Below are 15,147 nucleotides of genomic sequence, written 5' to 3' on the forward strand. Positions count from 1 at the left end.
CTGCTTCCCTGACCAAGTAGGGCTAGGATTTCACTCATACTGTGTTATTCTTGGTTTGCACTGTACAGACAGAGATCATGTAGACTGGTTTATTCCTTTGTCCAGGGCTCTAATCATTCTGCCCTTCCTTTGCCCAGAAGTTGAAATGACCTGTCCCTGGACACAGGCATGGAGTTGCCATTGTCCCCTGTCACTTGGAGGTATGATGGGAGGCAAGAACATTGTTACTTTTCCTTCTGTGTGCATCAACGCACCAGACACATCACACAACTTCTGTAAAGCTCTGGAGACTGACCATCCTTCTCTGCTCCCTAATGCTCTGTGTTTTAGGGTCTCTTCCTTTTCCTATCTGGCTTGCTTCCTGCCATTTAATTTAGTGGCATTTATCCACCATGAAGCCCTTCCAGGACTGTTAACAGGTGGCGTTGGAGACTGTGAGGACTGTGCTGCCAGATCACTGGAGCCACCCCCTGCCTCCTCCAGACAAGGTTCAGCCAGGAAACCCAGTGGGCAATTCAGTGTGACAGCTGGATGCAGATTGGCAGATCCTCACTGTGGAACAGAAAAACACTAGCTGGAGCAGGGCTGCATCTCATTCCTGCCACCCAGGTGTGCGTGCACAGGCTTGGCAGCCAGCAGCGAGGAAGTGCAGATACCTGTCCTGGTAATTAAACTGGATTGTTGAAGTGTTGGACAGATCATTCATATGTTTCTTGAGGAGAGGAAATAGAGGCATGCTGGGAGTGCTGCTGATAGATGTGGCATGGAATCTGCTGGAGGAATATTAGAGGACAGCAGTATGACACCCATTAAAGGCACCTGTTTAGTGCAGATCAGTGGGTGTCACGGTCCTAATGCTGTTTACTGTTTTCCTGTTGTGAAGGCTGCTGCCAGTAACTCTGCTGTTGGAAGAAGTCTATTTTCCTGTTAGTGGGTTTGCTTGGTACTTCATTGCTGCCACTGGATTTTCCCTGACATGTGTTGTTAAATCCACATAAATCTCAGTAAATGTAGCTGTGCATGAGGAGATGATACCTCTCTGATCAGTGAGGAAAAGGTCCTGGTTTGTGACTTATGTCCCAAACTCTCCAGAGCTGCAGCAGAATTTATCCATGTAGCTGCATCTCTGTGCCTCAGGCCAAGAATGATCCCCTTGCACAGTTATCACCTGCAGCTTTGTATTGGAAGGTCTCTTAGAGGAAATGGGAAACCTGTGACAAATGTGTCCCGTGCTAAGGACAAGTGGGTGAGTGTAGCTTCTGGTTAAGTCTCCCTGTTTATTTTAGTGGAGCCACAATCACAGGAGATATTAGCAGATCAAGCCGTGGGTGTTTGATACGCTGTGGGATGTAGAAATTGCACCTGTGTGCTCTCATGGTTGGTTCAACAGGAGGTTCTACCAAACTGCAGTGTAAAGAAAGCCGTGGTGACTGTGTTTCCTTGTCTCTCTGGCTGGTCCCAACATGCATTTGTGAGCTGAGCCAGGCCTGTCTGCTGGAGCTGTAGCATCAAATGGGCTTCCCTGTGATGTGCTCTTTCAGCGCTCCCCTGGGCCGTCATCGGTGTGCCCATGCCAGAAATAAAGCAGATGGAAAGAGGGACTTTGCAAACCTAACTGCCAAGCATGGGAAGTGAGAATTTGTTTTTTTAAGGTGCCTCCAAAAAATATCTTTTGAGGCAAGTAATGGAGTGCTCCATGTCCAGTGATTCTGAATATAAAGACTGACTTCAACAGTAAAGAGTAGGCAGGGCACATCTGGCTTCAGTGTGTCTCAAGCCACTCATCTTCCCCCTGGAATAATCTCTAAGAGGTGCAGCTCTTGTGCCTCATCTTTTCCTTTGCACAGTTTTTCTGATGGTGATTATATTTTCACAGAGGCTGGTTAATGAAGTTGAATCAGTGACACAAGGCCAACTGCAGCAGTAGGAGAAATCCTGCTACAAGATCTGTTGGCTGCAGGAAATTGAAAAATTGCATGCCGTGGGATAGGTCTGGCTGCTGGAGTCCTGCTGGCACATATTCAGTAACCCAGCACTGCAGAGAAATGCCAGGGTCTGTTTTGTTGGTTTGGCTTTTGTCCATCCCAAGAAGACCATGCTCATTTCAGAGCTGCAAAGAATGTGCAGGCAGTGAGTCTTCATGTGCACCACCTCTTCTGGGTATGGCAGCTTTTGGCAGCAGAAACCACCTCTGGGTTAGGCTCTCAAAGGGATTCCTTCCTGAAAAAAAAAATAGTGGTTCTCTCCAAAATAGTTTGTCCCCCTTCTTCTCTCCTCTATTTAAATAATGAGTAAAAGACTTGGCGCTCGCAATCCATCTGGCATTTTCAGACTGATGTAATTTTACTCCAAACTTTTGAGATCAGATTTGGAAATAGAGAGAGGGAACAGTAAACTTTTGTGCACAAGAAGAGGCCAATTGCTAATCTCCATTGGTGACCCCAGCATTCTTCTGTTCCCCCAGGCCTTGGGGACCTTGCAGTTCTTGGGATGGGGCTGATCCATGCAGGACGCAGTGCCTTAGGCTCCAAATACAGAACTAGTTTTCCTGTAACCTCTTGCAATCTGCAAACCTCTGTTGTTTCTGTGGGATTTTGCTGGTGTTTTTCTGCTGGAAAACATTTGTCTAGAAAGGAAGAGCAATGCCACCAGCCATGAGACATAGAAATTGTGCTGGCCTCCATTGTGGCTACCCTAGAGGTGCAGCAGGCAGACAGAGGACCTTCTTCCCTTTGTAGGCACAGGAGTTGACCCAAGCATGCTTTTCCCTTATGGCATTGCTGCAAAATACATGTCCAAGGGACTTCCCAGCACAGGTGGCAGGGAATGCAGTCTCACAGTGTGTTAAAAAGTGTGCCTGGTGCACGTGGGCTGGAGCACAGTGAATAATTCATAAGTGCCAATGATAGGATGGAGTTGGCCATCCTTCCCTTGCTCACGGTTTTGCTCAAGTTTTCATATTTTTGAAACCTCGTCCTATTTAAATGGCTCCCACAGAGCAGTCTGTGTGTACTGCTAATACTGAAGTTTGCTTTTCAAGTGACAACTGCATGACTTTTTTTTTTTTTTTTCTCAGTGCTTTCACCAGGCTGGATGATTAAGGTGTGCTGTCACTCTGGACAGAGATGAGCTTCTCCCTTGAGGTCTCTCACCTTATCTGCCCTGTGTACAGCACCATGACGTCCTGGTCAGAGGCGTGTCTCCTAATGGGTCCATAGGGAGCAAGCAGTTTTGATTCACGGTTGCCTGCACACTCATCGTATCATTGCAGGAGCACACTGGAAAGATGCAATGTTTAAAACCTTTCTAGGCTTAAAACCTGCCAGGAGTATTCACTTTAAGCCAGCCTAAACAGCCAAGCAATTTTCTTTGCTTTTGATGTCAGCAAGTCCCATGCTGGGAATGGCTTCAGGCGCAGAGCTGGCCTGGAGGTGGGGGGTATGAGAGTGGGGCAGTTCTCCTGCCGGCATCCCAGATGCCACAGACTCCTTTGCACTTAAAGACCTTCTCTGTGTGTGTTTTTAGATAAACCCCCTGCCTGCTTTCTGTTTGAAAAGTCAGAAGCCACTGTTCAAACCCCTTCTGTGACCTGTATCATATTTTTGCCCTCCTTCTGGGCAAAGAGGAGAAGAAAGGTACAGATGTGTCTGCTAACAGAGAAGGAGTTAATATGTCTAATGCCTCAAGAAGTCTGCGTGTCTGAGGCCAAACCAGAGATAGAAGTTGCATCCTGTGGAGCAGCTTTGCTTTTTAAGCAAAGGTGTTGGAGGACAGAACCTGGCAACCTGTAGTGCTGTCTGGGAGGTGTGGCTGGGTTCCTACTTGACCAAAAACCACTAGATGCTTGGAGCAGCTAGAAGGTTCTTGGAGTGGGGAGGTGTGCTGAAAACCACGGTCCTTCCTTTGATTGCACAGGCTGGGATGCTGCAGTGGAGGGCAGCAAGGGAGAAGGTGTTTTCCATAGCAGTCAGGAGGTGTACATTCTTTGAAAAGCAGCCAAGAGCTATTTGGAAAGGGAAACCTGCAACATAGAGCTTGCTGCAATCTTGCATCAGTATCTGCATGCTCTTTAAACCAAGAGACTGCAGCCCTGCACTGTCTGGGAAGAAGACATCAGAAATGAGGCAAGAGTTGGGAACCTCATTTCCAGAGATTGCCTTTGAGAATTGATGGGTTCAAGTCCTGTAACATTCAGGGTCTGATCCTTCCAACTCTGAAGTCTTCACAGGTTTGTTTGGTTTGGTTTGGCGTGAGGAAGGGAGCAGTTTACTTATTTTCTTCAGGAATAGCAGAAAATTTCCAAGGGGATGCTGCAGTAGAGGCATCATGTTCCATCATCTCACACAAGAAGCAAGATGGTCTTGCAGCTCTACTTTTCAGCCAGAACTGCTAGCCCAAGGTCTGCAAAAGCTTAAGCAGATGCTTGCTTCTGAAAAATTGCCTTTCCACAGCCAGCTTGTTAGGCAGGGCTTGCCTTTAAACATCCATTGTAACCATACCTGATCCACTGGGCTGCTCCACCTTCCCAGCAATGGTCACTAGTGGAACCATAGAAGGGCTAAGAGCAGGATGCACACACATCCTGGGCTTCCTTAGAGCTTTCTCCAACCTCCAGGGAACACTTCTTTGTGCTTTATAGCCCTTAATGGATTTTTCTCACATGAATTTGTCTAATTATTTTATGGGCTCTGAGAAAATTCTAACGGCTGCAGGCAATCCTTTATGAATTTGGCATGCCTGGTAGTTTAAACTCTGCTTTAGATTGACACTGGCCAGAGAGGAGCTATTAGTGGCATAAATAGAGGTTTTAAGGTTTGCAATTGCCCATCTCTGTGGAAAGCACTGCCATTTAGAGATGCAGCTCTGGCTTCCAGCGTGTTAACCCAGGTATTGCAGCATTTAAGCTAGAACAATGTTATCCTAAAGGAAAGAATGTCTTCCATACCAGGATTGGTGAATACAGGAGTATTTTAATATGTGCGGGTAAACTGTACTGCCTCAGAGACCACAGTCTCTATTTAAAGCTGAGTGCACCCTGCACTGCCCCTTGCAGCAAGATCTTTCTGCTGGCTGTGAACACCCTTCATGCTCAGGGAGATGTGAAAATTAGTGTTGATCTGCCAGTGAAGGTTCAGCCAGAAAGAGAATAATTTCATTTGTGAAGTTCCACGCATATGCTGGTAATCAGCTTCAAGAAGTGTTTTGGTATATTTTTGAAGCACAATCTCATGCAATCTGAGCATGCAATCACAGGCTGTGAAAAGCAAACACACTGGCAAAGTAAAACCTGAAAGCTGGTGCTGTACAAAAGGTTGGTTGTTTGAATTTCTTGTTGTTGTTGTTTTTTGGTAATGGCTGCATTTATACTGAATGCAAAATCTTCATCCAGCATTCTATTCCAGAGCCATGAGTTCACCCCAGCCCAGATGGCTGGATGTCTGCTACCAAATGAATTATAGATCAAATTAATATTTTACACTTTTATTTACAACTCCCCTATTGGTAATTGCTACTTTTTCATAGTTGTTATAAGTCTTTTTGTTATACTTCACATATTAGAAATACATGCTTAAATACTGAGACAAGTCTTTGGAATATGAAAAAAAAAATCCCCAAATTACAATATGACTTTTAGTTAGAGGTAATTTTTTCTGGAAGTATGTGAGACAACCCTATTGTTGATATATAAGGACATTAAAAGATGAAATAAAAGCCATTTTCCTGCATCATTTCAATTTTGACATGAAATTAAAACATCTTATTTATAGATGAAAATAAAAATAGTAAGAAGTAGTTGTCTCTATCCACCCTCCTCCTGAAAAAGGGAAAAAGAAGGATGCTGAAGATCTCATAATGAGCTTGTCTATTGTGTCACATTGTCTATTGTGCAGAAGGGTGCAGGTTTTACCATCTCCCAGTGGCAGTGAGACAAAACATCTTTATGGTGAAGCAATTAGTCCTCTTCAAAATGAGCTATGTGTGAGGCATGAGGTACAAAAAGCAAATCCTGGGTTGTACCTGGGGAACATGAATCCATGGCCTGCACCCACATGGTGCCATGCAGATGGGTGTGAGGGAGAAAGAGTTGCCCAAATATTTGGCTTGAGATGCTGCAACCAGCAGGATTGACGCTGCTCTGTAACATCCCCGAGCCACCAGAATCCCCAGCAGCAACATCACCTCAGGCTTGGGGTAAAGTAGCAGATATTGGGCAACCTTGGGCAATCTGAAACCAGGTTTTTAGTGGTGTATGAGTAGCAAATACTGACTTTTTTCCAAAAAGCATACAGCAGGCCATGCTGCAATTATGTGTAGTAAGAACTTCACAAGGTCAGAGCTTTAAGAAACTTGTGTTTTTGCAGGGCATTACTCATGTTACATTACAAGAGTGATAGAGCTGGTTTAAAATCTTATTTCCCATTTTACTGGCATATTTTTAAAGCATTGCCAAGTAATCTTATACTAATCTAATTCTAACCCCCTTAAAACACGTTCTTCAAGGCCAGGGAGTTTTCTTTGTATTGTGCTGAGCACAGTACCTGGCAGAGTCCAAAAGTAAAGCATCTGAAATGGTTCCACTGCCCAGATGACATCAACTTATCGATTTTTTTTTTCCCCCATGAATGTTGCTTTTAAATTTCTCTGCTGATAAAGTCCCATTCAGCTCTTTAATCTCAGTCTGCAAGCTGGTAATTCTATTGTCTCCTATGTTATTTCTCTGATTTTAGCATTAAAAGTAGTTTTACATTTTTAACAGTCTGCATAAATGATACTGTGGAGAGTACTCTTAAGACATCAGGACTCCAAAATAGCCAAAAACGAATGTAAAACTACTTTCAGTGCTGTTAGAGAAATAGCAGTGGACTTGCAGGCATTTAATAAAACAACTTGTTCTCTGTCTGCAGTAGCAAAACAAGTAAGCTCTTTATGGTAATCTCCCTCAAACACTAAATATAACAGTGGAGGAAACAGGAGTTTGGACATTTGTGTTTCAGTGGTTGTGCATTGAAGAGCTGAGCTATAAGAAGGTACAGCTGCTCAGGGTATGGCAGAAGCTGTGCTGCTCAGGGTATGGCAGCTTCACAGGGCATTTCTCTTCTCCCATGCACCCATCATGCTAATCAAATGACTTTGTCGGAGTGTGAAGGTGTAAGTACATACATGGCAGTGTGGGTGCCGTGGTTTATTTGAGGTTGCCATGGTTTATTTGAGGTTTTAGGGGATGGGTTGGACTCAAGGATCTTGAGGGTCTCTTCCAACCTAGTGGTTCTGTGATTCTGTGCATTTGTGTATGACCATGCAGGACACGTGCTGGACAGGACACAGAGGTTACACACCCTTGTGGGTATCTGTGAGAGCTTGGTAAAGCTCAGACACTTCAGGTGCCTTCCGCTTTTCGTGTCCTTGTGCCGAATTGCTGCCTAATGGGGCCCACATTTGAAGAGGGTGGCTCTCTGTGCTGCAAGGCCACCCAGCAGTTCTCTGGTCCCTTCTTCTTTCTGTCTGATTTCTTTTGCCATGAGCATGACCCTTCTTTAGTAAGCAGTTTGTAATATTTATTTGTTCATATGGCCAGATTTTTTTCCCTTGGCTGCTGTTGTGCCTGGTGTCTGCACCCACACAGCAAGCTGACTTCTGTATCCCAGGAAGGATTTTGCTGTATCAGAACTGAGCTCCAGCTCTCAGTGTGCATGAATTACAGGTTCCCAGTTAGTGTTTATAGTATCAGGCTGAAATGCTTTTCTCCCCTGGATTGCTTCTCACTGGAGAGGTGTTGTTTCAGTGAGGCTTGGAATGTTTTTTCCATGTTTTCTGTTGTGGTTGCTATTACAATATATTTCTACAGCAAATCCCTTGCTCATTCCTTGAAAGATTTCCAAAATGCTACTTCTGACACTTGCATTACTTGCAAAGGGCTAATGTAATAGAAGTAGTAGGACTGGCTAGTACTTTTTTCCAGATTACTGCCCTTTCTTTCCCCACTGTGGGGACAGAGAGGGGAGAGCTCTATCTGAAGAGGCGAGAGTAGCACTGAGGTGACAGACAACCCAGCAATAAATTATATTTCTTCCACAGCAGCTGGGTCAAAGTTCAGCTGCATGCAAATACTACAAAAAGCTCAAGAGCTGGAAGGTTTTAATTAAAACACACTTCAGATGTGCTCTTTTGCCAGCGTGATGGAATGCTTGCTGCATCTCCTGGTCCTGGAGGAGCAGTCCTGATCAAAAGCAAGTAACTAATGGGATTTCCAGCTAGATCAGTACAATAGAAATCACCAGAAGGGAAGTGTTATTATTTATTTATTTTCCTCTTTTTTCAGGCTTGGCAATTTCTAAGAATACAAGCTCTGATCAAAAGGCCCTGCACGAATCGAAGCGGAGCACCCATGGGCTATGGTGGTGCTGGGTGAGGGTTTGTCTGCTGCAGTGCAGGGAACTGTGCTGAGCCACTGCTCTTTGTGCAGAGGGGCCAACCACGCTGGGCTGATCCTCTAAGTGCTTTGGCAAACCATGGAGAGAGCGCTGGTCTGGGGAAATGGATGGAAAAAACAGCAAATTCTCTTATGCATCTGACCAAATCTGCCCTGTGGGTTTTGGCCAGAGGTGGTTGGGTGTGCAGGGTGGTACAAGGAGCCTTTTGCATCTGGCCCCTGGGCTCTGCAGAGAGAGAACAATGCCTCAAAAGCAAATTTGGAGAATTAGGTGGAAAATGCCAGTGGAGGGCACCAGCACTGCTCACTGCCTTTGCAGGAATACACAGCACAATTTCCCACCGTGCTTGTGCAAATCTTGTGCCGCTTTGCTCTCTGCCCCTACAGGAGGCACAAGGAAGCAAAGTTGAATCAGGTAAAAGCACAAAACTGGGCTTTCCCTTCCTCCTTAGGTTTGCAAGGGTTTATGGGACCCTGTGTGCCATTTCTTTGTAGCTTCTTTCCAACTTTCTGCAGTCTGCCTCAATCCAAAGAGAGAAAGTGCTGCTCAGCCAAGTAGATTATTAATTATTCTGTTTCCTGAGTTGCCTTGCACACAGTTCAGCATTAGTGTGGCTTATTACAGGGGGGCTGATCTGCACCACACATTATCCTGTCATCTCCAGAGCTCTGCCTTCCCCACAATGGGCTCCTGCTTGGATCATTAAGCCATGAAACTCCATGGTTCTGCCTTGTTCTCCTGAGGGGTGCCACCAAGAGCATGAAATTGTTTGCTGTCCTTGTTGGAGACTTATGGCCTGAGCCTTTAAACACCTGGCCATGCAAGGACAGTTTCCACAGAGAGGTGCTCTCACCCAGTTCAGTAAACTGGAAGACTATCACTGCAGAAATGACTGGGTTATTTAATTTATTGTGCATCCCTCTGTCCCAGCTGCAACTCAGCCCCTGCTAGGACATGGAAAGGAACTGGAGGGTGACTGGGTAAGGATGCACATGAGGGCACAGACCTATCTCCACCTTTTCCAAAACTGCAGACAGCAACTAGCAAAGCTGGGTGTCCATGAAGGACAGAATGCCCGGTGCCTTGCACAGAGGTGTTGCACCAAACCCTCTGCTATATGTTGGCTTAAGCTTCAAGGGGGACTTCTGCCAGAGTTAAATAGTCCTGAGGGCTTTAAGTGCTATTTGCAACCCCTGCAGAACATCTCTATAGAGCAAAACAAATCCTCCATAAAGTAGTCAGTTGATAATGTTTTTTGTGCTCTAGTAACAATTGTGCATCTGTTGTGGCCTCACACTCTTCCTCTGTCTTCTGATATTGGTCAGTGAATGAGAACTGCTATTTTAAATTCAGTTTGTACAGTGTCCTGTTCTTCATTAAGGGCAAAATGGGGAAGTTAAATACATAGTCATTATGCAAATTAATGCAAGTTGGCTCAGCTCTCTTGTATGCAGACCTGATGGATACAGCATCATAGGAAGGGATACCTAATGTCAGTAAACTGCTATTTCGATTCCTAAAACTTTATGCATTGCCTTAATCAGGGAGGTTTTTCAGGCATCTGGTTCATTAATGGGGGAACTGGGCATGGAGGTGTGGTGTGACAGGCCAGAGGACACACACCAGGACTGGGACTCTTCTTGCTGCTCCTTGCCCCTGCTGAACTCTTTCCGTAGGGCTGGAGCACTAAGGTGAGTTGGAAATGTTTCCTAACCTGTTTGCCAAACTAACTTAAGAGCAGAAAGAGGGAGCTGGCCAGAGTCCACTGGAGATGGGCTGTTGGGTTTGGGATTGCTTTTTCTGAATGTGGTTTCAGTTTCACTGCAGCATTAGAGATAGAAATGTCAGACAACAGTGTATTTATCCAAAGCATTTAGTGAGCTAAAGTGTGCTGAATAGCTTGGGGAAATGTGTGACAGGGGGCCCCTTTGGTTCCAGTCTTAATTGCTTGCAATAGTGAAAATTTCCTCCTTTCCTCTTTTGCACCTTCTGTCAGGAGAGACAATCTTTGATCCAAGTCCAGCTGAGTGCAAGGTGTTGCCTTCAATACATCTGCTCGGTGAACTGTGCTTTGTCTTCTAGAAAGGGAGCTGTTAATAATGTGACAGTGTCCATTCCAAGCTGTTACAAATTCCAGTGACCAGGCGATTAAATGTAACTAAAATCCTGCTCGTTTTGATTTGGTATCTAGCAAGAGAGCAATTGCTACCTGTTCAGTAAATACAGTTGGGTTTTATTTGGCCTCTGACAGTAATAGTATTTAGAGTGACTTGGCAGCTGTTCACTGATGAGGGTCCAAAAAAAGCACTTAACAAAATCAAGTGATAGCAGGAATAAACTGCTAAAGACACTGGCGCTGTGTTTATCCACTTGAGCACTTTAGCAGAGATTTCAGGGGCTCCTCCCGGTTTCTCTTCCTCTCTTCAACTTTTCAGCCTGGATCAGGAGCCCATCTGCCAGGGACTGGTGAGGTGCTGCCTCCCAGCCAGGGGCTGTGTCAGGCTCTGGGGTCACACTGCCTCTGCTCCCTGGTGCCCAGGGCTGAGCCCCAAGCAGGTGCCCTGGGGGGCTGTGCCAGGGTCTGGATGGGAGAACCTACAAATATCAGGGGTATGGAACCATCAGGTCTCCTGCCTCCCTGTCTCCATCTCCAGCTACTCTGCCTCACAGAAGTAATGATCCTGGGGATGAGGCATGCACATGGCTCATGATCCAGTGGCCCGTGGAAGTTCTGTGCACTTTGCCCTAGCAGGAGGAGAGCTTTGGCAAGCTCACCAGCCGCCTTCTCCCTTTGCCATGAGGGTGCTTGAAAACTTTAGAGATGCCGCAAGTCAGACAATTTTACAGCTGCTGTTTGGCTGAGTAGAGGAGTGTTTTCCTCTCCAAGAGAAGCAGCAGCTATTTTTCACAGAGCAAATGAAGCCACCTGTTGGGTTAACTGGGCTTTATTCAGTCCCCAGGCTGCCTTGCACAACCTTTAGGGCCCATAGGAGTCTTTGAAGTACCATTGAATTTCATTGTTAATGTCACAGTCATTTACTGTGAATGGAAAAGGGTCGGTTTTTTCACTCCCAGGCATGAATAAACTCTGTAGATTGCAGGAAATAATCCCTCTTAAAGGAGAGTTGAAAGTGCTGTCTTCTAATAGAAGAGACCTGGTACTGAGCAGATGCCTAGGACTGCTCCAGGTCTTCTCGAAAATACTGGATTTTGCTCAGTGAGTAGAAACAGAATAAATTAAATGAAAAGAAAGCAGCTGATGACAAGGTAATACATGTGTCAGAGAAGGGGAGGGAGTGGTGAAGGAAAAGTACATAATGTGGACGACTTTAATTATGTGGAAGGTGGAAAGATTGACTTCCCTATCCTGAGTGGGGTGTGTGAGAAGATACATTAGTCTGTATTCTATTACAAGTTGATGAGGTCTTCTCAGAGATGTTAGTAGTTGCTTGGATGAAAAAGGGTGCACTTGCTGGCAGTATTTATGAGAGCTTTAATTACATTTCACAGACTGACTTCCAATTAGAAGGGAAAGTAGGGGTGAGAAGATGAACGAAAAGATGTACAGCATGTTTTAAGAGCACGGTGATAAATCTTTGGCTAAGGATTATGGTAAACAAAATAGTTGTACATCATGGCATCATTTGCACACTTTTATTTTTAGATGGTTACTCCAAGTTCCCTTCCACCTTCCCCCATCACATAAAAAGGGGTCAAACACAGGTCTCTGGTACTCCTCTTACAAGATGAAAGTCAAAGATCATTTGCAATTGCTGCGTTACAGGGCTGTTGCTTTTCCTTTTTTTTTTTTTTTTTTTTTTGCTAATTTTATTAACTGTGTCATAAAATGGCACTCCAGAAAAGGCAGACAGAGACAGATCACAATATTTGTCTCCATGCTGCATGAATAGTGGGAAAATATTGCTGTCATCAGCGCATCCTTTCACATTGCCGCAGATTCTCACACTTAGAATCATAGAATGGTTTGAGTTATCCTTGCTATAATCTCACCTAAACAGCTTCTTATTCAGATGACCATAATGCCCATTTATTTTTGTGTCAGGAGGTAACACTCAAAGGGGAGATACATCAATTGCTCAGCTCTGGCTTAATTCCCTCTGCACTGTAGTAAACCAGGGACTTTGCCACTGACTTCGCTGTAAGGACAGTGCCTCCATGTCTGAGTGGCACTGGCACAATTCTCTCATTACATCCCTCAGAAAGAAGCTTCTCTGTACTCTTTAGTTGTGGTGTAAGCTGCTTTCCAGTATCTCCATAGATGGTACAGGTAAGAGGTTTTGTCTAACAACAGCAGCGTTAGAGAAACGGGCAATACTTTGGATCTGGTGGTATTGGTAATTAAAGGTAAGTGTGCAGACAGTTCATGACAAACACTGAAATTCTGGCTGGAGAATAGAAGGGATTGGCTAGTGAGATTGCTTCTGTTTCAGGTAACATTGTTCCTCCCCCTGATTCCTAAAAGGGTTAACAGTGTTTCTTAAACAGCAGTGAAATGGCTTCAGTGAAGCAGTGGCAGTACTTCAGCAAATGGAATTTTTTTTCTCTTCTTTCATTCCACGATCACACTTGGTAAGCTAGAACAAAGCAAAGGAGAAAACTCCTCTTTCTTTGGTTATGCTGAAAACAAATCCTTGTTTATTTAAAAGTGGCTGTGTCAGGAGGAAGGTATGATGGAGTATAATTGCCAAATTCTTATTTGGTAATTAGTATCTTGCAGCCATCTCAATGCTGTTAAGATGCAGGCATAATTGCACATAGGATGCATATATTTATCATGGAAGTTGGCACTTCAGACCATTAGGAAGTATCTGTAGCTTTGCTGTATGCTGCATATAGATTAATCTAGTTTAGGAGACTTAAGAGCCTGTCAGAGATGCTCCCATCATCCAAGCAGTTGTAACATCAGGTGCTGGAGAACACTTGGTGAGGCACCAGATGGTTTCCATAGCCCTGCTGCAATAATATTGTGGGTTCCTCATATTTGTGCATTTCCAGAGGTTTACCTCTTGCTGGCTGCAATATTCACCTCTGCCTGCTTTACTTACACACATTAAAAAATAAATACAGAAATAAAGGGATTAGGTCCAGGAGAGAGGAGCGTTCCATTTGTGCTCTGTTGTGCAGGGTATTTCTGCATGCCAGCATTGGAGGAGAGAAACCTCGACTCTTGGGAGCCCCTGAGAAAAGGCCTGTGAAGTAACTCCAGATACATGTCACAGGCACAGGGGTCTGCCACCTTGAATGGAAAAAAATATTGTTGTAGGGAATTAAACATGTCCCCTTGTCAGCCCATCAAAGAAAGTCTAGGTAGAAGCAGCATATTGCAGGCATAAGCCTGGAAGTTGTGTCTAGGAATAAGATAGGAACAACTTGCCAAGGGAAGATGATTTTCAGCAAAAGATCATAGCTAGAAACTCATCACTTGGGGCTTTTTAATTAAGTGTTTGGGAAGGAATGGGGAAATAAGATCTCAGGGGAGAGATTGTTTCAACCACAGGCTTAAGACTGCCACCAAAGATGAGAGTGTACATGCTGCAGTGGAAGATGTCAACTGCAGGCCTGGTAGTGCTGTGTGAGCAGCAGGAGTGTCCCTGCTGCACTTGCATTTATAGGCTGCAAAAGAGAGTGAAGTGATTTCCCAAGGTCACCCATCAGTTCATGAGCAGGGCCAGGGAGAGACCAAAAGTCACCAGGGTCTAGTGGCACTCTGCTTTGCTGGATTCGAGGTGGAGGCATAAATGTAACGTATTTATTGTGTCCTTCCTTTAGTCTCCATGGATCTTGACTGCTTTTTAGAGCTCTGCACAGGAATACAGGATTAGAGATTGAATCCTGGTGTACATTCAAGTCCTTCCTGATGAAGAACTGAAGTACAAGACCATAAATAGGATCTCTTCCAAAAGGGAAGGGCAGATTTTCTCTGTGTTAACCTGCAGCTGACCGTATGTCCAAGTGGTCTTCTGTTTCATTCATTTCTTTAGCTAATTCAGTACTTTGGAGGGATGTATTTTATTTTGCCTTCCTATAGTGGATCAAATTCTTGTCTTGCTTGTGTGGAAGCTACTTTTGATGAAGTGAGTAGCTTCTCAAATAGATAAATGCAAGGAAGGGCCTGTTGTCTCAGGTAGGTTTGATCACCACACTTCTTTCTCTGGATGTCTTCACAGCTGCTCTTGTGTTTCTGTTTGGGCTCTAGAAATTTTGGCTCTAAACATAATTTTTTCCCCAGAGTATTGAGGAAGCAAGATTATCTTGTGCATGAAAGTGCCATCATTCTGATTTTTGTTGTTTTATCAGTTCAGAGTCTTCCCCACATTCTGAAAATCCTTTTACCCAGGTCATTCAGTATATAGTTGTAGTATGTGATTTGACATGCCTTACTGAGGAAAAGATGAAGCAGAACACCAGATTTATAATTGGGTCACTGACTGAGATATTTTTTGAGTTCCTAGAGCTTTATCATAGTGGCCATCCTGGGTCTTGTTAGTAAAGAGATTATCTCAAGAATTAGATCACTGAGATCATAATACACTGCTGTGTTAGACAAGGTTCATGGCATTTACTGGGCCTTTTAAATGTCACATCCAGACTTTAAAGGCCATAGTCTTAGAATAAACAAAAGAGAATGCAGCTAGCTGAAGCAGCTTTAAAATGAGCAGCATCCTGGTGATCCAGAGGGAACTTGTGGTCCATA

At 44.5% G+C, this 15,147-nt stretch overlaps 1 protein-coding gene across 7 annotated transcripts in view; it reads left to right on the forward strand.

Annotated features, from left to right (window-relative positions):
• Positions 1 to 15,147, forward strand: part of EPHA5 (EPH receptor A5) — a 192,951-nt gene that overhangs the window by 112,408 nt on the left and 65,396 nt on the right. The gene's annotated exons all lie outside the window — the stretch shown is intronic.

The sequence above is a fragment of the Melospiza georgiana genome, chromosome 5 (genome assembly GCF_028018845.1).
Source record: "Melospiza georgiana isolate bMelGeo1 chromosome 5, bMelGeo1.pri, whole genome shotgun sequence".
Lineage (NCBI taxonomy): Eukaryota > Metazoa > Chordata > Aves > Passeriformes > Passerellidae > Melospiza > Melospiza georgiana.